This window comes from Mustelus asterias, chromosome 14 (genome assembly GCF_964213995.1).
Source record: "Mustelus asterias chromosome 14, sMusAst1.hap1.1, whole genome shotgun sequence".
In the NCBI taxonomy this organism is placed as follows: domain Eukaryota; kingdom Metazoa; phylum Chordata; class Chondrichthyes; order Carcharhiniformes; family Triakidae; genus Mustelus; species Mustelus asterias.
Window position 1 is genome coordinate 12,954,378 of NC_135814.1, and position 17,195 is coordinate 12,971,572.

General features: G+C 45.4%; 1 protein-coding gene across 1 annotated transcript in view; it reads right to left on the bottom strand.

Moving 5' to 3' along the window:
• LOC144504123 (contactin-associated protein-like 5) overlaps positions 1–17,195 on the bottom strand; it is a 922,207-nt gene that overhangs the window by 732,178 nt on the left and 172,834 nt on the right. The window lies entirely within an intron of this gene.

The following is a 17,195-nucleotide window of genomic DNA, read 5'->3' on the forward strand; positions in this document are numbered from 1 at the left end:
TATACGAGGAGAATTTGCAAACCTAACATAGACAGTCACCTGAGGCCGGAATTGAACCCGGGTCCCTGGCGCTGTGAGGCAGCAGTGATAACCACTGTGCCAGTTCACCCCTAATCTCATGTGATTTAATCTGTTGCACCAGCCTGCCATGAGGGACCTTATCAAATGTACTATGGGAGAAGGAGTGTGTTAAAGAATTCGTACAAGTATGATGGGCTGGATGGCCTCTGAACGCCGCCAAAGTATTTTTCTGTATTATCCATCAATATTTCGCAAGCACCACATTTCTTTCTTCTAACCTTACTATCCATGTAATTCAGGCATTTTAAATGTAGTCCCTTGTTGTTGAATGTGCCTAATGTCTTATTTTATACTTAAATATTTTATAACACTTAACATGTATATCTCTGCCACATCAAACTTTTACATCTCCACAGCCTTTCCTCCCCCTGCTGTCTCACTGCTGCTTCTGGTGTTTCGACAGCGCAGAGGAAAGGAAATTCTGTCAGTTGAATGTTTGAAACCAGTATACATTAATGTTCACAGGAACCAAAAGGTGACTGCACACTTGCCTCGAGCATTGAGTCAAGGATGATGGACAGCAGGCAGGAAAGTGGAGTTAAGGCCACACTCGGGTCATCCAGATCTTATTAAATGGTGGAGCAGGCTCGAAGGAAAAAACATTAAAACGGGGAAATAAAAAAACTGGTCTGAACTGCTTTTCCCTTCTTGGGGGCCTACTCCTGCTCCTATTTCTGAAGTTCTTATGCCTCCAAAAATGCTTGTTGTTCTGTGGCATTTACCAAGTATGCCCTTGTCTACTGGAGTATAAAGCTTTCAGAGGCCATTCAGTCCATCATACTTGTACGAATTCTTTTACACACTTCTTCTCCCATAGTACATTTGATAAGGTCCCTCATGGCAGGCTGGTGCAACAGATTAAATCACATGAGATTAGGGGTGAAGTAGCCAGATGGATTCAGAACTCGCTTGGCCATAAAAGGCAGAGGGTAGCGGTGGAAGGGTGCTTTTTGAATGGAGGTCTGTAACTAGTGGTGTTCCGCAGGGATCAGTGCTGGGACCTCTACTGTTGTAATATATGTAAATGGCTTGGAAGAAAACATAGCTGGTCTGATTAGCAAGTTTGCAGATTATACTCAGATTGGCGGATTTATGGATAGTGATGAAGATTGTCAGAGAATACAGCAAGATATAGATCGGCTGGAAAATTGAGCGGAGAAATGACAGATGGAATTTAATCCGGACAAATGTGAGCTGATGCATTTTGGTGGATCCAATTCAGGTGGGAGCTATAAAATAAATGGCAGAGGAGCCATCAGGAAGATAGACACACAGAGAGATCTGGGTGTGCAGGTCCACAGATCTTTAAAACAGGCAGCACAGGTGGAAAAGGTGGTGAAGAAAGCATATGGCATGCTTGCCTTCATCGGCTGGGGCATCGAGTATAAAAGTTGGCAAATTATGTTACAGTGTAATAAACATTCCTGAGGCCACATTTGGAATACTGTGTCCAATTTTGGTCCAATCTCAGTTACCAGAAGGATGTGGAGGCTTTGGAGAGAGTACAGAAAAGGTTTACCAGGATATTGCCTGGTATGGAGGGTATTAGCTATGAGGAGAGATTGAATAAACTGGGATTGTTCTCCCTGGAAAGACGGAGGCTGAGGGGGCGACCTGATAGAAGTTTATAAAATTATGAGGGGTATAGATAGGGTGAACAGTTGGAAGCTTTTTCCCACGGCAGAAATGGCAATCACAAGGGGGCACAAGTTCAAGGTAAGGGGGCAAAGATTCAATGGGAATGTGTGGGGAAGTTTTTTACACAGAGAGTGGTGGGGGCCTGGAATGCACTGAGGTGGTTGAGGCAGACACATTAGCGACATTAAGACTTATCTGGGTAGACACATGAACAGCCGGGGAATAGAGGGATACAGGCGGTTGGTTTAGATAGGACAACGTGATCGGCGCAGGCTTGGAGGGCCGAAGGGCCTGTACCTGTGCTGTATTGTTCTTTGTTCCGCAAATTTATCATTTTTAGTTTACGTCCAATGTATTTTTTGAAAATTACGACTGACCCTTCCTTTGGGCCATGGATTTCAGGCAATAATAACTTGCTGCCAAGAAGCAATTCTACTCAACTCCTAGATCTCTTGCAAGTTATCTGAAAATGATGATGTCTGTTTACTGACCCCTCCTACCAGCGAAAACAGTATTTCCCTCCCCAAACCCTTTATAAATTTATATAACACGATGGAAACTCTCCTGAACCACCTGTGCCCAAAGAGGAACAATCTCAGTTACTCCTCTGTCTGTCCAAATAACTGAAGTCCCTTTTTGCTGTTTACAGCCTGACCACAGCGCTGTATAATTTCAGCATGACCTCTTTCAATTTGTATCATTATATCAGCTATGTGAATCTGTTTTCAATTTTCTTTGCTTCCTGCTCCATTTAAACATGAAAAGTGAAGTACAAAGCCCAATAATAGTCTTAGATCTCTTTCGGCTTCACTTTGGTTACTTAGACCTCTTCTGTCATGTGCGCCACTGCCATTCTTACATTCACTTCACCATGTTAAATCTTATTTGACACACCAATCAAGCTATTTTCAAATTTTCTCTCAAATCATTTACTCGTTATCCCTCTACACTCTGTTGTCACCCTCCGCCCGCACCCCACCCCACCTCCGCCTCCCTTCCCCCAGCAAACTGAACAGGTTTGGTATCCTTTGTGTGATGTTAGTGTACCTTTAAAGGTTTTTTTTTTAAACTCATGCTCACAGTCTTAGGTGATGTCATTGTTGGGGGGGGGAGAAAAAAACTGGGCAACTCAGGTGACAAGGATTTCATTTTCAGTTTCAGTTTGGAACTGCAGGTTTGAGTTGTTAGTTTTAGAAGGGACAGCAAGCTAAAAAGAAGTGTTTTCCCTCTCTCCCTGTTGTTTTGAAAATTCTGTTGTTTAGCTGAAAACTAGATCTTGCTTTCCTGAAGTGTGAAGCTCTGCTGCTGTTGGGGGCTGGACCAGAGTCTCTCTCTGGTGTTTTGGGAAGCTGTCTTGTCTTCAAACTGTTCTGAGTCTCAAGAGCATTTGACTGCAGAATTCAACTAATGGCCTGGAGCCCAGTATCACGTGAGCATTAGTCTGTGCTGTGTTAGACCTGTGAAAAGGGTCTTGTGTTTATGGGATTGGTTTTGATTAGGACAGCTTATTCATTGAAGATTATACGTTATCATGATTGTTTGTTTCTTGTTTATAATTGATAAGATCATGAATGTAGCCCATCCATGCAAACCAGCCTCCCATCCATTGACTCTGTCTACACTTCCCACTGCCTCGGGAAAGCAGCCAGCATAAGTAAGGACCCCTCGCACCCCGGATATTCTCTCATCAACCTTCTTCCTTCGCGAAAACGATACAAAAGTCTGAGGTCACGTACCAACCGACTCAAGAGCAGCTTCTTCCCTGCTACTGTCAGACTTTTGAATGGACTTACCTTGCATTAAGTTGATCTTTTTCTACCCCCTAGCTATGACTGTAACACTACATTCTGCACTCTCTCATTTATTTCTCTATGAAAGATATGTTTTGTCTGTATAGCGCGCAAGAAACAATACTTTTCACTGTATGTTAATACACGTGACAATGATAAATCAAATCAAAAAGTTCTTGCGAATTTTCTTACGATACATGTTAACTATATTCTTAAATAAACTTTGTTTGATAGAAGCTCCCTAGTAGGTCACTTGAATCAGACCTGAAGTGAAACATCTCATGCTTATCCTAGCCCAAATTCAAAATGCAAAACTTATGATTCAGGAGGGCTTCATAAAACACTTTGGAGCTTCGAACCTTAACCATAACGTTTGTCAATGTGACTGTATTCATTACACAAAGTGAAATGAGGCACAACTAGGAGCTTGACAATTATTTCTGTAAATAAGCCAATTATGAAATTTGGTTATCTGCCACGATACTGTCTCTATGCTGATCTAGAGGCCCCAGTGGTTTTGTGTGGCATGGATTCTGTGAGATGAAGCTGTGAACTAACATTCCCTATTCCGATAAATGTTAGTTATAAACGATGGCTCAATCTATTTTATGTCACATAAAGCTATTTTATAAAGAAAAGCTGCCACAGAACACTTTTTCAGAAATTATAAACTTGTTAACTTGTTGTGGACCAGTCAATCATATTGTTTTATATGCTTTTCATGTCACAGAGCGCTACAACTTTTATTTATATCACACCCGCGTTAACATGGCAAAATATTTCAAGGCACTTTACAGCACTAGCATGCAAAATTCGACACTGAGTCACATGAGATAAAGAGCACAATCTTATAGGCTCGCCACATCAGTCGATCAGTGTGGGGAGCTGGGAGTATAATGTGAAAGGCCTATTAACATTGATTTGACTGCATTAACGTCTACTTACCGGGTTAGTCATGACTGTTTCCACCCTCATGGATGCTTCCCCCTTAGAATCACAGAATCACAGAATCCTACAGTGCAGAAGAAGCCCTTCGGCCCATCAAGTCTGCACTGACTCATGAAAGGCCCTGACCTGCCCACCTAATTCCACTTGCCAGCACTTGGCCCATAGCCTTGAATGTTATGGCGTGCCAAGTACTCATCCAGGTACTTTTTAAAGGATGTGAGGCATCCCGCCTCCACCACCCTCCCAGGCAGCGCATTCCAGACCGTCACCACCCTCTTGGGTAAAAACGGTTTTCCTCAAATCCCCCCAAACTTCCCACCCCTCACTTTTAACTTGCGTCCCCTTGTAACTGAGCCTTCAACTGAGTGGAACAGCTGCTCCCTATCCATCCTGTCCATACCCCTCATAGTCTTGAACATCTCAATTAGGTCGCCCCTCAGCCTTCTCTGCTCCAGAGAAAACAACGCAAGCCTATCCAACCTCTCTTCATAACTTAAATGTTCTGTCCCAGGCAACATCCTGGTGAATCTCCTCTGCACCCCTTCCAGTGCGTTCACGTCCTTCCTATAATGTGGTGACCAGAACTGCACGCATTACTCTGGCTGTGGCCTCACCAAGGTTCTATACAACTCTATCATGATCTCTCTGCTTTTGTAACCTATATCCCGATTGATAAAGGCGAGTGTGCCATATGCCTTTTTCACCACCCTATTTACTGGCCTTTCCACCTTGAGAGATCTAGGGACAAGATCCCTTTGTTCTTTGGAATTTCCTAGCCTCACACCTTTCATGATATACTTCCTTGTCAAATTATTCCTTCCAAAGTGTAATACTTCACACTTTTCAGGGTTAAATTCCATCTGCCACTTATCCGTCCATTTGACCTTCTCATCTATATCTTCCTGTAACCCAAGACACTTAACCTCACTGTCAACCACTCAGCCAATCTTTGCGTCATTGGCAAACTTACTAATCCAATTCCCCACTTAGCTGGCAAGACGTAACGTCAGCGAGAATCACTACCGGTTCACTGTTAGATTGGGGTGCAATAGCGCCCAAGCACTCTGAAATTGGCTTCACCAGCGTACTTAGCGTCCCACACCACCCCACCACCCTCACTCACTGGCTCAAAGCTCCCAGCTGTCAAAACAATTGACAGAGTGACGAAATACTGCAGTGCCGAGCTCGCCCAAAACACCAGCGCACCCGGGTTCCCGTTTTCACGTCGTTACGACACTTTGAAACCTTTTGGGAAAATCACCCCCAGTAGGTCTGAGGAGGGGTATTTTCAAAAGCATTTCAAAGGAGGAGAGAACATAAGAACATAAAAATAGGAGTTGAAGCAGACCAATCTTCTCTAACGTTCATTAAGATCATGGCTGATCTTGGGTTTCAACCCCATTTTCCCACCCGCTCCCAATATCCTTTAATTCCCAGAAAGACCAGGTAGGAAGATAAGAGTGATAAAAAGGTTTTGGGGGGTAAATGCCAGGACTTAAGGCCTAGACAGCTGGAGACATTGACAATGGAGTGGATGAAGAAAATTAGGGATGCACAAGATGCCGGAAAACAGAGTCCTTGGAGAATGGTAAAACTGCCTACACTTCCCGCTGCCTCGGAAAAGCAGCCAGCATAATTAAGGACCCCACGCACCCCGGACATTCTCTCTTCCACCTTCTTCCATCGGGAAAAAAATACATAAGTCGGAGGTCTCGTACCAACCGACTCAAGAACAGCTTCTTCCCTGCTGCTGTCAGACTTTGGAATGAAACCACTTCGCATTAAGTTGATCTTTCTCTACACACTAGCTATGACTGGAACACTACACTCTGCACTCTCTCCTTTCCTTCTCTATGAATGGTATGCTTTGTATAACATACAACAAACAATACTCTTCACTGTATACTAATGCATGTGACAATAATAAATCAGATCAAAAGCTGGAGGAAGTTACAGAAATAGGGAGGGTTGAATCCGCACAGAATAAGAATTTTAAAATCAAGGTCACGGTTGCATTTTTGGATACTTTCTGCACGCATTTTTTCTCCAGTTAAGCATCTCGGATCGCAGATCGTTAGAACCTTTTCTCCCTCCATTGCTTTCAGCTTCCCAGTATGTAACTAACTTTTGGTTAATGGGTTATGTCATCTATATTCGCATTAACTTTCTCAAACATAGAAGTTGGCAGAATTACCTTTCTTCGAGACCATGGCTTTTGCAAAAACTGTCAAACATTCATTGACAAAGAACAAAGAACAAAGAACAATACAGCACAGGAACAGGCCCTTCGGCCCTCCAAGCCCGCGCCGCTCCCCGGTCCAGGATTGAATCCTGAATCCAGGATCCCCGCCCAATTTTCCAGCCTATCTACATACCAATATCCTATCCACCGAGCTGTCCCTCACAGCTACGATGCTTTGTTCATTACAACCTATTAACTCACCCCCACCCCCCCATTCCAGACCATGTGATCTCCAGGGAGAGGCGAAAACCCAGAGTGAAAAACCCCAGGGCCAATATGGGGAAAAAAAATCTGGGAAATTCCTCTCCGACCCCCTGAGGCGATCGAAACGAGTCCAGGAGATCACAATGGCCCTGATCGGGAAATGCTTCCCAACCCTAGTCATTTCCACTTCCACAAACACCATATGAATTCCCTGCCCCCGAGACAGGTTCCCAACTATCCGCAGTCTCGCTCTGTACTGGCACCAGCAAGATGATCATAGAATGAAGCCTTGAAACGAGAAACAAGGAACAATTAGCCCGCGCCGCTCCCTGGTCCAGACTAGACCACTCTTTTGTATCCCTCCATTCCCACTCCGTTCATATAGCTGTCTAGATAAGTCTTAAACGTTCCCAGTGTGTCCGCCTCCACCACTTTGCCCGGCAACACATTCCAGGCCCCCATGACCCTCTGTGTGAAATATGTCCTTCTGATATCTGTGTTAAACCTCCCCCCCTTCACCTTGAACCTATGACCCCTCGTGAACGTCACCACCGACCCGGGGAAAAGCTTCCCACCGTTCATGGTTGTTGGACGTTCCGGGGTATAGATGTTTCACTAAGTGTAGGGAAGCTGGTAAAAGAGGTGGAGGAGTGGCATTGTTAATCAAGGATAGTTTAACGGCTGCGGAAAGGCACTTCGTGGGGGATCTGCACACTGAGGTAATATGGGCTGAAGTTAGAAATAGGAAAGGAGCGGTCACGTTGCTAGGAGTTTACTATAGGCCCCCAAATAGTAATAGAGATGTGGAGGAAGAAATTGCTAAGCAGATTATGGATATGTGTGGGGGTCACAGGGTAGTTGTCATGGGGGACTTTAACTTTCCAAATATTGATTGGAACCTTTGTAGGTCAAATAGTTTGAATGGGGCAGTTTTTGTGCAGTGTGTGCGGGAGGGTTTCCTGACACAATATGTGGATGGGCCGACTAGAGGTGAGGCCACATTGGATTTGGTACTGGGAAATGAACCGGGCCAAGTGTTAGATTTGGTTGTGGGAGAGCAATTTGGAGATAGTGACCACAATTCGGTGTCTTTTGTTATTGCAATGGAGAGGGATAGGGCCGTACGGCAGGGCAAGGTTTACAATTGGGGGAGGGGTAATTATGATGCGATTAGGCAAGAATTAGGGGGCATAAGTTGGGAACAGAAACTGTCAGAGAAAGGAACTAATGAAAAGTGGAACTTTTTCAAGGAACAAATACTGGATGTCCTTGATAGGTACGTTCCTGTCAGGCAGGGAGGAAATGGCCGAGTGAGGGAACCATGGTTCACAAAAGAGGTGGAATGTCTTGTGAAAAGGAAGAGGGAAGCTTATGTCGGGATGAGGAAACAAGGTTCAGATGGCTCGATTGAGGGTTACAAGTTAGCAAGGAATGAGCTGAAAAAGGGGCTTAGGAGAGCTAGGAGGGGACATGAGAAGTCCTTGGCGGGTCGGATCAAGGAAAACCCCAAGGCTTTTTACTCTTATGTGAGGAATAAAAGAATGACCAGGGTGAGGTTAGGGCCGGTCAAGGACAGTAGTGGGAACTTGTGTATGGAGTCAGTAGAGATAGGCGAGGTGATGAATGAATACTTTTCTTCAGTGTTCACCAAGGAGAGGGGCCATGTTTTTGAGGAAGAGAAGGTGTTACAGGCTAATAGGCTGGAGGAAATAGATGTTCGGAAGGAGGATGTCTTGGCAGTTTTGAATAAACTGAAGGTCGATAAGTCCCCTGGGCCTGATGAAATGTATCCTAGGATTCTGTGGGAGGCAAGGGATGAGATTGCAGAGCCTTTGGCGTTGATCTTTGGGTCCTCGCTGTCCACGGGGATGGTGCCAGAGGACTGGAGAATGGCGAATGTTGTTCCTCTGTTTAAGAAAGGAAATAGAAATGACCCTGGTAATTATAGACCGGTTAGTCTTACTTCGGTGGTTGGTAAATTGATGGAAAGGGTCCTTAGGGATGGGATTTACGACCATTTAGAAAGATGCGGATTAATCCGAGATAGTCAGCACGGATTCGTGAAGGGCAAGTCGTGCCTCACAAATTTGATAGAATTTTTTGAGGAGGTAACTAAGTGTGTTGATGAAGGTAGGGCAGTTGATGTCATATACATGGATTTTAGTAAGGCGTTTGATAAGGTCCCCCATGGTCGGCTTATGATGAAAGTGAGGAGGTGTGGGATAGAGGGAAAGTTGGCCGATTGGATAGGTAACTGGCTGTCTGACCGAAGACAGAGGGTGGTGGTCGATGGAAAATTTTCGGATTGGAGGCAGGTTGCTAGCGGTGTGCCGCAGGGATCAGTGCTTGGTCCTCTGCTCTTTGTGATTTTTATTAATGACTTAGAGGAGGGGGCTGAAGGGTGGATCAGTAAATTTGCTGATGACACCAAGATTGGTGGAGTAGTGGATGAGGTGGAGGGCTGTTGTAGGCTGCAAAGAGACATAGATAGGATGCAAAGCTGGGCTGAAAAATGGCAAATGGAGTTTAACCCTGATAAATGTGAGGTGATTCATTTTGGTAGGACAAATTTAAATGTGGATTACAGGGTCAAAGGTAGGGTTCTGAAGACTGTGGAGGAACAGAGAGATCTTGGGGTCCATATCCACAGATCTCTAAAGGTTGCCAGTCAAGTGGATAGAGCTGTGAAGAAGGCCTATAGTGTGTTAGCTTTTATTAACAGGGGGTTGGAGTTTAAGAGCCGTGGGGTTATGCTGCAACTGTACAGGACCTTGGTGAGACCACATTTGGAATATTGTGTGCAGTTCTGGTCACCTCACTATAAGAAGGATGTGGAAGCGCTGGAAAGAGTGCAGAGGAGATTTACCAGGATGCTGCCTGGTTTGGAGGGTAGGTCATATGAGGAAAGGTTGAGGGAGCTAGGGCTGTTCTCTCTGGAGCGGAGGAGGCTGAGGGGAGACTTAATAGAGGTGTATAAAATGATGAAGGGGATAGATAGAGTGAACGTTCAAAGACTATTTCCTCGGGTGGATGGAGCTATTACAAGGGGGCATAACTATAGGGTTCGTGGTGGGAGATACAGGACGGATATCAGAGGTAGGTTCTTTACGCAGAGAGTGGTTGGGGTGTGGAATGGACTGCCTGCAGTGATAGTGGAGTCTAGACACTTTAGAAACATTTAAGCGGTTATTGGATAGGCACATGGAGCACACCAGGATGATAGGGAGTGGGATAGCTTGATCTTGGTTTCAGATAAAGCTCGGCACAACATCGTGGGCTGAAGGGCCTGTTCTGTGCTGTACTGTTCTATGTTCTATGTTCACCCTATCTATGCCTTTCATAATTTTATACACCTCTATTAAGTCTCCCCTCATCCTCCGTCTTTCCAAGGAGAACAACCCCAGTTTCCCCAATCTCTCCTCATAACCAAGCCCCTCCATACCAGGCAACATCCTGGTAAACCTCCTCTGTACTCTCTCCAAAGCCTCCACGTCCTTCTGGTAGTGTGGCGACCAGAACTGGACGCAGTATTCCAAATGCGGCCTAAGCAAAGTTCTATACATCTGCAACATCAGACCCCAACTCTTATACTCTATGCCCCGTCCTATAAAGGCAAGCATGCCATATGCCTTCTTCACCACCTTCTCCACCTGTGACGTCACCTTCAAAGATCTGTGGACTTGCACACCCAGGTCCCTCTGCGTCTCTACACCCTTTATGGTTCTTCCATTTATCGTGTAGCTCCTCCCTACATTATTCCCACCGAAATGCATCACTTCGCATTTATCAGGATTGAACTCCATCTGCCATTTCTTTGCCCAAATTTCCAGCCTATCTATATCCTTCTGTAGTCTCTGACAATGTTCCTCACTATCTGCAAGTCCTGCCAGTTTTGTGTCGTCCGCAAACTTACTGATCACCCCAGTTACTCCTTCTTCCAGATCATTTATATAAATCACAAACAGCAGAGGTCCCAATACAGAGCCCTGCGGTACACCACTAGTCACAGGCCTCCAGCCGGAAAAAGACTCTTCCACTACCACCCTCTGTCTTCTATGACCAAGCCATGGGGAGGTAAAGTCGCCATAGTCCCAGATGGCCATAGGCTGCTCTCCCCCTTTGATCAGGGAGAGCTGACTGGTGGTGATTTAACCTGAGGATCACTGCACTGCAGCTGAGGGGCACTGTTGAGAAGGCGGGGCCTTCATAAATAACCTCACCCTTTTCAGGAATTGAACCCACGCGGTTGGTGTTGCTTTGCAGTACTAACCAGCTGTCCAGCCAACTGAGCTAAACTGACCCCCAATACTATAGTATCTATGCTATTCGTACGCTAAAACTACATGGGTGATTAATTTCAACACATTGACTACTGGAATTACAATCTATATAAATATCCAAGCATATATTGTCACTGTCAAACATTCATTAAGCTGTGAAGGGATAAGTGGTACACTGTAAATTTTCAATAATTACAGATATAATTAATTGCTTTCAGAAGATAGAAACTAATAAGAGGTCTCAGGTGCTGCACTGAACTGCACCCACATCTGGTCCTGGCAACAGATCCCTGAATATTAACTGCATGAAACAGTCTGTCTGTTAAATGCACTGCTGGGTTCTCTAGCCGATCCTCTCGCTCTCTCTGGTTTCCCCTATTGCTTTTGCAACAAGAAAGGCTGGAAAATTATGTTAAAAATTTGGCCAGGCCTAAAGAAGTTGTAATATGGGGATCTTCAAATGAAAAAAAGGATCTGATGAAACCTGTTAGTCTGTGGCATTAAAACGCATATATCACTGACTGGTCCCCAACTGGTTAACATGGTGGATAATTTCTGGAAAAGTGTTCTTTGGAGGCTTTTCTTTATTACAAAAAGTTTGATAACAGGCTATGAGATTTGATTGGTTGGCTTCATTTCTCCGTCTGACATTTTTTGATTGAGGAGAGGGTGCTGGATTTTTAAAATTCATTCTTGGGACATTGGTGTCACTGGCTGGCCAGCATTTATTGATGTGGAGATGCCAGTGTTGGACTGGGGTAAACACAGTAAGAAGTCTAACAGCACCAGGTTAAAGTCCAACAGGTTTATTTGGGAGCAAACGCCACTAGCTTTCGGAGCGCTGCTCCTTCGTCAGGTGGTGTGGGAGATCTGCTCACAAACAGGGCACACAGAGACACAAACTCAATTTACAGAATAACGATTGGAATGCGAGTCTTTACAACTAATCACACATTGTCTGTACCTTTAAGACTTGATTAGCTGTAAAGACTCGCATTCCAATCATTATTCTGTAAATTGAGTTTGTGTCTCTGTAAGCCCTGTTTGTGACAGATCTCCCACTCCGCCTGACGAAGGAGCAGCACGCTCCGAAAGCTAGTGGCGTTTGCTATCAAATAAACCTGTTGGACTTTAACCTGGTGTTGTTAGACTTCTTACAGCATTTATTGCCCATCCCTGGTTGCCTTTGAGAAGGTGGAGGTGAGCTCCTTCTTGAATTGTTGCAGTCCACGTGCTGTGGGTTGACCCACAGTGCCGTTAGGGAGGGAATTCCAGGATTTTGACCCAGCCACTACGAAGGAACAGCAATACATTTCCAAGTCAGGATGGTGAGTGACTTAGATGGGAAATTGCAGGTGGTGGTCTTCCCATTTATCTGCTGCCATTATCCTTCTAGATGGAAGTGGTCATGGGTTTTGAAGGTTCTGTCTAAGGATCTTTGGTGAATTGCTGCAGTGCATCTTGTAGATAGTACACACTGCTGCTACTGAGCATTGGTGGTGGAGGGATTGAGTGTTTGTGGATGTGGTGCCAATCAAGTGGGCTGCTTTGTCCTGGATGGTGTCAAGCTTCTTGAGTGTTATTGGAACTGCACGCATCCAAGCAAGTGGGGTAATGTAGTGTTGCAATTACAGATAGGGTGGAGAGAAAGATCAGCTTAATATATGGCAGGACCATTCAAAAGTCTTTTGGCAGCAGGGAAGAAGCTCTTCTTGAAATAAATAGTTCATGATAACTGTACTTCTGAACAATCTGGAATGAGTTAGCCCTGTTGTTTAATCCATAGGTATTAATGCAGAAGGCATTTCATTTTTGTCACAGACGCACTGCAGGGTAAGTGCCCAATCTCAGCCTGATCAGCAGTGGAAGAGCAGAAGGAATATGTGGCATCCTTGAGAGACAGAGACACAATTGAATGGGTCATCAACTCACAGTTGCTCTCATAGAATCATAGAATCCCTACAATGCAGAAGGAGGCCATTCGGCCCATCGCATCTGCACCAACCACAATCCCACCCAGGCCCTATTCCCTGAACCCCACGTATTTACCCTACAAATCCCCCTGACACTAAGGGGCAATTTAGCATGGCCAATCAACCTAACCCGCACATCTTTAGACTGTGGGAGGAAACCAAAGAATCCGGAGGAAACCCACACAGAGACGGGGAGCATGCACAAACTCCACACAGACAGTGACCCGAGGCTGGAATTGAACCCGGGTCCCTGGCGATGTGAGGCAGCAGTGCTAACCACTGGGTCACCGTGCCGCCCATGAATAGAATAACTGCAAAGTGGTATTGTCAGAGTTCTGGAAGATAGGCTCTTGGAGTTGGTAGACCGGCTCTTGCCTGGAACATTTTTCTTCTGGAGCCAATGGACATAGGAATGCAAAGGAAAGAGAGCAGCTCCACTCCGGGATCCCTAGTTGATATTGGGGTTGCTTTTCATAACTAGTTTCACAAGTACCCACAACACTCTTCCTTTGCCCTTCTTGTGAATGGGACTCCACATATGAACGCTCCTGAATGAGCTTGGGGCCAGGACAAGGCTGGCAAAGAAGAAGAGCACTCTGGGGGAGGATGACCTCACTGGGCCTGGAAGTCTGGAGTACATCTACTTCAATGCCAGGAGCATAGCACGTAAGACAGACGAACTTAGGGCCTTAATGCTTACAAGGAACTTGGATGTGGTTGCCGTGACAGAGACTTGGTTGAAAGAGGGACAGGACTGGCAACTGAATATTCCGGGGTACAAGTGTTTTAGGTGAGACAGAGGAGGGGCCAAAAGAGGTGGGGGAGTAGCAGTATTAGTTAGAGAACATATTACAGCGGTGCAGAGGGAGGACAATTCAGAGGAGTCGTGTAACGAGTCACTGTGGGTGGAGCTCAGAAACAGGAAGGGCGCAGTCACTATGTTGGGGGTATACGACAGGCCCCCCAACAGCCCAAGGGAAGTGGAAGAACGGATATGTCGGGAGATAATGGATAAGTGCAGGAAAAATAGGGTTGTTGTAGTGGGAGACTTCAATTTCCCTGGTATAGACTGGAAATCGTGTAGGGCTGGGAGTCTGAATGGGGAGGATTTTGTAAAATGCGTACAGGAAAATTCTTTGGATCAATATGTAGATAGCCCGACTAGAGAGGGGGCTATACTGGACCTAGTACTGGGGAATGAGCCTGGTCAGGTCTTCAAAGTTTTGTTAGGGGAACATGTGGCAAATAGTGACCACAATTCTGTTAGCTTTAGGATTGTGATGGAAAAGGATGAGTGGTGTCCCAAAGGTAAGGTGTTGGATTGGGGGAAGGCTAACTTTAGTGGGATTTGGCAGAAATTGGCAGCTGTTGATTGGGAGAGGCTGTTTGAGGGTAAATCCACATCCGGCATGTGGGAGTATTTTAAGGAACAGTTGTTAGGGCTGCAGGATAGGCATGTGCCTGTAAAAAAGAAGGATAGGAAGGGTAGGATTCGAGAACCGTGGATAACCAGGGAAATTGAGGGATTGGTCAAAAAGAAAAGAGAGGCGTACGTTAGGTCCCGGCAGCTAAAAACGGAGGGAGCTCTGGAGCTCTGGAGTGGCTGATCCACTTCAGATCAGCCATGATCTTATTGAATGGCGGGGCAGGCTCGAGGGGCTAGATGGCCTACTCCTGCTCCTATTTCTTATGCTCTTATGTTCTTAATACAAAGAAAGTGGGAAAGAACTCAAACGGGGAATTAGAAGGGCAAAAAGGGGTCACGAAATGTCCTTGGCAGACAGGATTAAGGAGAATTCCAAGGCATTTTATTCATACGTTAGGAACAAAAGGGTTGTCAGGGAGAAAATCGGACCTCTCAGGGACAAAAGTGGGGAATTATGCTTAGAGCCCAAAGAAGTAAGGGAGATCCTAAATGAATACTTTGCGTCGGTATTCACAAAGGAGAGGGATGTGTTGACTGGGAGTGTCTCAGAGGGGAGTGTTGAACCGTTGGAGAAAATCTCCATTACAAGGGAGGAAGTGTTAGGTTGTTTAGGGAATATAAAGACTGACAAATCCCCAGGGTCTGATGGAATCTATCCAAGGCTGCTTAGGGAGACGAGAGATGAAATCGCAAATCTTTGTCTCATCACTGGACACAGGTGAGGTCCCAGAGGATTGGAGGATAGCTAATGTGGTCCTGTTATTTAAGAAGGGTAGGAAGGATAACCCGGGAAATTATAGGCCGGTGAGCTTGACGTCCGTGGTAGGGAAGTTGTTGGAGAGGATTCTTAGAGATAGGATGTATGCGCATTTAGAAAGGAATAAACTCATTAACGATAGTCAGCACGGTTTTGTGAGAGGGAGGTCATGCCTCACTAACCTGGTGGAGTTTTTTGAAGAAGTGACTAGAATGGTTGACGAGGGAAGGGCCGTGGATGTCGTCTATACGGACTTTAGTAAAGCGTTTGACAAAGTCCCTCATGGTAGGTTGGTGCATAAGGTTGGATCTCATGGGATAAAGGGGGAGGTGGCGAGATGGGTGGAGAACTGGCTTGGTCACAGAAGACAGAGGGTGGTAGTGAGAGGGTCATTTACCGGCTGGAGGCCTGTGACTAGTGGTGTTCCGCAGGGCTCTGTATTGGGACCTCTGCTGTTTGTGATTTATATAAATGATCTGGAAGAAGGTGTAACTGGGGTGAACAGTAAGTTTGCGGACGACACAAAAATGGCTGGACTTGCAGATAGTGAGGAACATTGTCAGAGGCTACAGAAGGATATAGATAGGCTGGAAATTTGGGCAAAGAAATGGCAGATGGAGTTCAATCCAGATAAATGCAAAGTGATGCATTTTGGAAGAACTAACGTAGGGGGGAGCTATACGATAAATGGCAGAACCATAAAGGGTGTTGATACGCAGAGGGACCTGGGTGTGCAAGTCCACAGATCCTTGAAGGTGACGTCACAGGTGGAGAAGTAGTGAAGAAGGCATATGGCATGCTTGCCTTTATAGGACGGGGCATAGAGTATAAAAGTTGGGGTCTGATGTTGCAGTTGTATAGAACGTTGGTTCGGCCGCATTTGGAATACTGCACCCAGTTCTGGTCGCCACACTACCAGAAGGACGTGGAGGCTTTAGAGAGAGTGCAGAGGAGGTTTACCAGAATGTTGCCTGGTATGGAAGGGCTTAGTTGTGAGGAGAGATTGGGTAAACTGGGGTTGTTCTCACTGGAAAGACAGAGGATGAGGGGGTGACCTAATAGAGGTGTATAAAATTATGAAAGGCATAGATAGGGTGAACGGTGGGAAGCTTTTTCCCAGGTCGGTGGTAACATTCACGAGGGGTCATAGGTTCAAGGTGAGGGGGAGGCGAGGGGGGAGGTTTAACACGAATATCAGAAGGATGTATTTTACACAGAGGGTGGAGGGGGCCTGGAATGCGCTGCTGGGCAAGGTGGTGGAGGCGGACACACTGGGAATGTTTAAGACTTATTTAGATAGCCACATGAACGGAGTGGGAATGGAGGGATACAAAAGAATGGTCTAGTTTGGACCAGGGAGCGGCACGGGCTTGGAGGGCCGAAGGGCCTGTTCCTGTGCTGTATTGTTCTTTGTTCTTTGTTCTTTGCTCCGACACACAGAACTTAAAAGGAAGATGAACTGAAAGATTTTGTTTTTTTTTACCTTGCAGCATATTCTTTTGAGTTCCCACATCACAACTTAAATTTCAAAAGATTGCCCAGCGCAGCCTGATATTCCTTAAGGTTCCAGGTTGATGATATACTCTGAATCATGGATTAAAGAAACACCACAAGCGGCTTATACACAGATACCAATTCTGATCGAAAAGGCCAAAGGAATATTGGTCTTTATTTCAAAGGGATTAGATTTCAGAAGTGATGCTTCAGTTTTATGATACCGTGAACTAACTGAATAGCGGAACATGTTGGAGGAGTGAATGATCATATTCCTGTAGGTTTTTGGCTCATTTTACTTGTCCATTCATGGAATGTAGACATTATTGGAAAGACTAGTATTTGTCGCCCATACCTAACTG